Source organism: Hypomesus nipponensis, chromosome 28 (genome assembly GCF_054491055.1).
Source record: "Hypomesus nipponensis isolate SF chromosome 28, ASM5449105v1, whole genome shotgun sequence".
NCBI lineage: Eukaryota > Metazoa > Chordata > Actinopteri > Osmeriformes > Osmeridae > Hypomesus > Hypomesus nipponensis.
This window is the reverse complement of record NC_140388.1, coordinates 422501-427500: the sequence shown is the minus strand read 5'-3', so window position 1 is coordinate 427500 and position 5000 is coordinate 422501. Positions and strand designations below refer to the sequence as shown.

The following is a 5000-nucleotide window of genomic DNA, read 5'->3' as shown; positions in this document are numbered from 1 at the left end:
ATGGCCGTACGAAATAAGTTGACAACCATAGGCTACTTATCCATATACAGATTTAGCAATTGACAATGCAAGGTGGTCTCTCTCTCTCTCTCTCGTGTCAAAATGAAAACAGCTTCCAGCCCCTTTCATGAAGGACTACTTGTGCATATTGCAAGATTTCAGTTTCTAAGTGAATGAGCAAAAGAGCATACAGCACCTGGTATTCCCAGGCGGTCTCCCATCCAAGTACTAACCAGGCCCGACCCTGCTTAGCTTCCGAGATCAGATGAGATCGGGCGTTGCCAGGCTGGTATGGCCGTACGAAATAAGTTGACAACCATAGGCTACTTATCCATATACAGATTTAGCAATTGACAATGCAAGGTAGTCTCTCTCTCTCTCTCTCTCTCTCGTGTCAAAATGAAAACAGCTTCCAGCCCCTTTCATGAAGGACTACTTGTGCATATTGCAAGATGTCAGTTTCTAAGTGAATGAGCAAAAGAGCATACAGCACCTGGTATTCCCAGGCGGTCTCCCATCCAAGTACTAACCAGGCCGGACCCTGCTTAGCTTCCGAGATCAGACGTGATCGGGCGTTGCCAGGCTGGTATGGCCGTACGAAATAAGTTGACAACCATAGGCTACTTATCCATATACAGATTTAGCAATTGACAATGCAAGGTGGTCTCTCTCGTGTCAAAATGAAAACAGCTTCCAGCCCCTTTCATGAAGGACTACTTGTGCATATTGCAAGATTTCAGTTTCTAAGTGAATGAGCAAAAGAGCATACAGCACCTGGTATTCCCAGGCGGTCTCCCATCCAAGTACTAACCAGGCCCGACCCTGCTTAGCTTCCGAGATCAGACGAGATCGGGCGTTGCCAGGCTGGTATGGCCGTACGAAATAAGTTGACAACCATAGGCTACTTATCCATATACAGATTTAGCAATTGACAATGCAAGGTAGTCTCTCTCTCTCTCTCTCTCTCTCTCTCGTGTCAAAATGAAAACAGCTTCCAGCCCCTTTCATGAAGGACTACTTGTGCATATTGCAAGATGTCAGTTTCTAAGTGAATGAGCAAAAGAGCATACAGCACCTGGTATTCCCAGGCGGTCTCCCATCCAAGTACTAACCAGGCCCGACCCTGCTTAGCTTCCGAGATCAGACGAGATCGGGCGTTGCCAGGCTGGTATGGCCGTACGAAATAAGTTGACAACCATAGGCTACTTATCCATATACAGATTTAGCAATTGACAATGCAAGGTAGTCTCTCTCTCTCTCTCTCTCTCGTGTCAAAATGAAAACAGCTTCCAGCCCCTTTCATGAAGGACTACTTGTGCATATTGCAAGATGTCAGTTTCTAAGTGAATGAGCAAAAGAGCATACAGCACCTGGTATTCCCAGGCGGTCTCCCATCCAAGTACTAACCAGGCCCGACCCTGCTTAGCTTCCGAGATCAGACGAGATCGGGCGTTGCCAGGCTGGTATGGCCGTACGAAATAAGTTGTCAACCATAGGCTACTTATCCATATACAGATTTAGCAATTGACAATGCAAGGTGGTCTCTCTCTCTCTCTCTCGTGTCAAAATGAAAACAGCTTCCAGCCCCTTTCATGAAGGACTACTTGTGCATATTGCAAGATTTCAGTTTCTAAGTGAATGAGCAAAAGAGCATACAGCACCTGGTATTCCCAGGCGGTCTCCCATCCAAGTACTAACCAGGCCCGACCCTGCTTAGCTTCCGAGATCAGACGAGATCGGGCGTTGCCAGGCTGGTATGGCCGTACGAAATAAGTTGACAACCATAGGCTACTTATCCATATACAGATTTAGCAATTGACAATGCAAGGTAGTCTCTCTCTCTCTCTCTCTCTCGTGTCAAAATGAAAACAGCTTCCAGCCCCTTTCATGAAGGACTACTTGTGCATATTGCAAGATGTCAGTTTCTAAGTGAATGAGCAAAAGAGCATACAGCACCTGGTATTCCCAGGCGGTCTCCCATCCAAGTACTAACCAGGCCCGACCCTGCTTAGCTTCCGAGATCAGACGTGATCGGGCGTTGCCAGGCTGGTATGGCCGTACGAAATAAGTTGACAACCATAGGCTACTTATCCATATACAGATTTAGCAATTGACAATGCAAGGTGGTCTCTCTCTCTCTCTCTCTCTCGTGTCAAAATGAAAACAGCTTCCAGCCCCTTTCATGAAGGACTACTTGTGCATATTGCAAGATGTCAGTTTCTAAGTGAATGAGCAAAAGAGCATACAGCACCTGGTATTCCCAGGCGGTCTCCCATCCAAGTACTAACCAGGCCCGACCCTGCTTAGCTTCCGAGATCAGACGAGATCGGGCGTTGCCAGGCTGGTATGGCCGTACGAAATAAGTTGACAACCATAGGCTACTTATCTATATACAGATTTAGCAATTGACAATGCAAGGTAGTCTCTCTCTCTCTCTCTCTCTCTCGTGTCAAAATGAAAACAGCTTCCAGCCCCTTTCATGAAGGACTACTTGTGCATATTGCAAGATGTCAGTTTCTAAGTGAATGAGCAAAAGAGCATACAGCACCTGGTATTCCCAGGCGGTCTCCCATCCAAGTACTAACCAGGCCCGACCCTGCTTAGCTTCCGAGATCAGACGAGATCGGGCGTTGCCAGGCTGGTATGGCCGTACGAAATAAGTTGACAACCATAGGCTACTTATCCATATACAGATTTAGCAATTGACAATGCAAGGTAGTCTCTCTCTCTCTCTCTCTCTCGTGTCAAAATGAAAACAGCTTCCAGCCCCTTTCATGAAGGACTACTTGTGCATATTGCAAGATGTCAGTTTCTAAGTGAATGAGCAAAAGAGCATACAGCACCTGGTATTCCCAGGCGGTCTCCCATCCAAGTACTAACCAGGCCCGACCCTGCTTAGCTTCCGAGATCAGACGAGATCGGGCGTTGCCAGGCTGGTATGGCCGTACGAAATAAGTTGACAACCATAGGCTACTTATCCATATACAGATTTAGCAATTGACAATGCAAGGTAGTCTCTCTCTCTCTCTCTCTCTCTCTCTCGTGTCAAAATGAAAACAGCTTCCAGCCCCTTTCATGAAGGACTACTTGTGCATATTGCAAGATGTCAGTTTCTAAGTGAATGAGCAAAAGAGCATACAGCACCTGGTATTCCCAGGCGGTCTCCCATCCAAGTACTAACCAGGCCCAACCCTGCTTAGCTTCCGAGATCAGACGTGATCGGGCGTTGACAAGCTGGTATGGCCGTACGAAATAAGTTGACAACCATAGGCTACTTATCCATATACAGATTTAGCAATTGACAATGCAAGGTGGTCTCTCTCTCTCTCTCTCGTGTCAAAATGAAAACAGCTTCCAGCCCCTTTCATGAAGGACTACTTGTGCATATTGCAAGATGTCAGTTTCTAAGTGAATGAGCAAAAGAGCATACAGCACCTGGTATTCCCAGGCGGTCTCCCATCCAAGTACTAACCAGGCCCGACCCTGCTTAGCTTCCGAGATCAGACGTGATCGGGCGTTGCCAGGCTGGTATGGCCGTACGAAATAAGTTGACAACCATAGGCTACTTATCCATATACAGATTTAGCAATTGACAATGCAAGGTAGTCTCTCTCTCTCTCTCTCTCTCTCTCTCGTGTCAAAATGAAAACAGCTTCCAGCCCCTTTCATGAAGGACTACTTGTGCATATTGCAAGATGTCAGTTTCTAAGTGAATGAGCAAAAGAGCATACAGCACCTGGTATTCCCAGGCGGTCTCCCATCCAAGTACTAACCAGGCCCGACCCTGCTTAGCTTCCGAGATCAGACGTGATCGGGCGTTGCCAGGCTGGTATGGCCGTACGAAATAAGTTGACAACCATAGGCTACTTATCCATATACAGATTTAGCAATTGACAATGCAAGGTGGTCTCTCTCTCTCTCTCTCGTGTCAAAATGAAAACAGCTTCCAGCCCCTTTCATGAAGGACTACTTGTGCATATTGCAAGATGTCAGTTTCTAAGTGAATGAGCAAAAGAGCATACAGCACCTGGTATTCCCAGGCGGTCTCCCATCCAAGTACTAACCAGGCCCGACCCTGCTTAGCTTCCGAGATCAGACGTGATCGGGCGTTGCCAGGCTGGTATGGCCGTACGAAATAAGTTGACAACCATAGGCTACTTATCCATATACAGATTTGGCATTTGACAATGCAAGGTGGTCTCTCTCTCTCTCTCTCTCTCTCTCTCTCGTGTCAAAATGAAAACAGTTTCCAGCCCCTTTCATGAAGGACTACTTGTGCATATTGCAAGATGTCAGTTTCTAAGTGAATGAGCAAAAGAGCATACAGCACCTGGTATTCCCAGGCGGTCTCCCATCCAAGTACTAACCAGGCCCGACCCTGCTTAGCTTCCGAGATCAGACGAGATCGGGCGTTGCCAGGCTGGTATGGCCGTACGAAATAAGTTGACAACCATAGGCTACTTATCCATATACAGATTTAGCAATTGACAATGCAAGGTAGTCTCTCTCTCTCTCTCGTGTCAAAATGAAAACAGCTTCCAGCCCCTTTCATGAAGGACTACTTGTGCATATTGCAAGATGTCAGTTTCTAAGTGAATGAGCAAAAGAGCATACAGCACCTGGTATTCCCAGGCGGTCTCCCATCCAAGTACTAACCAGGCCCGACCCTGCTTAGCTTCCGAGATCAGACGAGATCGGGCGTTGCCAGGCTGGTATGGCCGTACGAAATAAGTTGACAACCATAGGCTACTTATCCATATACAGATTTGGCATTTGACAATGCAAGGTGGTCTCTCTCTCTCTCTCTCTCTCTCTCTCGTGTCAAAATGAAAACAGTTTCCAGCCCCTTTCATGAAGGACTACTTGTGCATATTGCAAGATGTCAGTTTCTAAGTGAATGAGCAAAAGAGCATACAGCACCTGGTATTCCCAGGCGGTCTCCCATCCAAGTACTAACCAGGCCCGACCCTGCTTAGCTTCCGAGATCAGACGAGATCGGG

General features: G+C 47.1%; 17 non-coding genes and 1 pseudogene across 17 annotated transcripts in view; all 18 read right to left on the bottom strand.

Moving 5' to 3' along the window:
- LOC146216723 (5S ribosomal RNA) overlaps positions 1-12 on the bottom strand; it is a 119-nt gene extending 107 nt beyond the window's left edge. Inside the window, exon 1 of the ribosomal RNA XR_014752913.1 lies at positions 1-12. This exon is cut by the window's left edge and continues 107 nt beyond it. This is a non-coding gene — a ribosomal RNA (5S ribosomal RNA).
- Positions 13-184: 172 nt separating this feature from the next.
- LOC146216722 (5S ribosomal RNA) lies at positions 185-303 on the bottom strand. The gene has a single exon (XR_014753116.1). It is a non-coding gene; the product is annotated as a 5S ribosomal RNA (ribosomal RNA).
- Positions 304-481: 178 nt separating this feature from the next.
- Positions 482-600, bottom strand: LOC146216721 (5S ribosomal RNA; annotated as a pseudogene).
- A 162-nt stretch (positions 601-762) lies between these two features.
- LOC146216720 (5S ribosomal RNA) lies at positions 763-881 on the bottom strand. The gene has a single exon (XR_014752912.1). It is a non-coding gene; the product is annotated as a 5S ribosomal RNA (ribosomal RNA).
- Positions 882-1063: 182 nt separating this feature from the next.
- Positions 1064-1182, bottom strand: LOC146216719 (5S ribosomal RNA). The gene has a single exon (XR_014752911.1). It is a non-coding gene; the product is annotated as a 5S ribosomal RNA (ribosomal RNA).
- A 176-nt stretch (positions 1183-1358) lies between these two features.
- LOC146216718 (5S ribosomal RNA) lies at positions 1359-1477 on the bottom strand. Its single transcript, XR_014752910.1, has one exon. It is a non-coding gene; the product is annotated as a 5S ribosomal RNA (ribosomal RNA).
- Positions 1478-1649: 172 nt separating this feature from the next.
- On the bottom strand, positions 1650-1768 carry LOC146216717 (5S ribosomal RNA). The gene has a single exon (XR_014752909.1). It is a non-coding gene; the product is annotated as a 5S ribosomal RNA (ribosomal RNA).
- Positions 1769-1944: 176 nt separating this feature from the next.
- Positions 1945-2063, bottom strand: LOC146216716 (5S ribosomal RNA). The gene has a single exon (XR_014751948.1). It is a non-coding gene; the product is annotated as a 5S ribosomal RNA (ribosomal RNA).
- A 176-nt stretch (positions 2064-2239) lies between these two features.
- Positions 2240-2358, bottom strand: LOC146216715 (5S ribosomal RNA). The gene has a single exon (XR_014752908.1). It is a non-coding gene; the product is annotated as a 5S ribosomal RNA (ribosomal RNA).
- A 178-nt stretch (positions 2359-2536) lies between these two features.
- Positions 2537-2655, bottom strand: LOC146216714 (5S ribosomal RNA). The gene has a single exon (XR_014752907.1). It is a non-coding gene; the product is annotated as a 5S ribosomal RNA (ribosomal RNA).
- Positions 2656-2831: 176 nt separating this feature from the next.
- LOC146216713 (5S ribosomal RNA) lies at positions 2832-2950 on the bottom strand. The gene has a single exon (XR_014752906.1). It is a non-coding gene; the product is annotated as a 5S ribosomal RNA (ribosomal RNA).
- A 182-nt stretch (positions 2951-3132) lies between these two features.
- LOC146216712 (5S ribosomal RNA) lies at positions 3133-3251 on the bottom strand. Its single transcript, XR_014752584.1, has one exon. It is a non-coding gene; the product is annotated as a 5S ribosomal RNA (ribosomal RNA).
- A 172-nt stretch (positions 3252-3423) lies between these two features.
- Positions 3424-3542, bottom strand: LOC146216711 (5S ribosomal RNA). Its single transcript, XR_014751947.1, has one exon. It is a non-coding gene; the product is annotated as a 5S ribosomal RNA (ribosomal RNA).
- Positions 3543-3724: 182 nt separating this feature from the next.
- On the bottom strand, positions 3725-3843 carry LOC146216710 (5S ribosomal RNA). Its single transcript, XR_014751946.1, has one exon. It is a non-coding gene; the product is annotated as a 5S ribosomal RNA (ribosomal RNA).
- A 172-nt stretch (positions 3844-4015) lies between these two features.
- LOC146216709 (5S ribosomal RNA) lies at positions 4016-4134 on the bottom strand. Its single transcript, XR_014751945.1, has one exon. It is a non-coding gene; the product is annotated as a 5S ribosomal RNA (ribosomal RNA).
- A 184-nt stretch (positions 4135-4318) lies between these two features.
- Positions 4319-4437, bottom strand: LOC146216708 (5S ribosomal RNA). Its single transcript, XR_014752905.1, has one exon. It is a non-coding gene; the product is annotated as a 5S ribosomal RNA (ribosomal RNA).
- A 170-nt stretch (positions 4438-4607) lies between these two features.
- Positions 4608-4726, bottom strand: LOC146216707 (5S ribosomal RNA). Its single transcript, XR_014752903.1, has one exon. It is a non-coding gene; the product is annotated as a 5S ribosomal RNA (ribosomal RNA).
- Positions 4727-4908: 182 nt separating this feature from the next.
- Positions 4909-5000, bottom strand: part of LOC146216706 (5S ribosomal RNA) — a 119-nt gene continuing 27 nt past the window's right edge. The window contains exon 1 of the ribosomal RNA XR_014752902.1: positions 4909-5000. This exon is cut by the window's right edge and continues 27 nt beyond it. This is a non-coding gene — a ribosomal RNA (5S ribosomal RNA).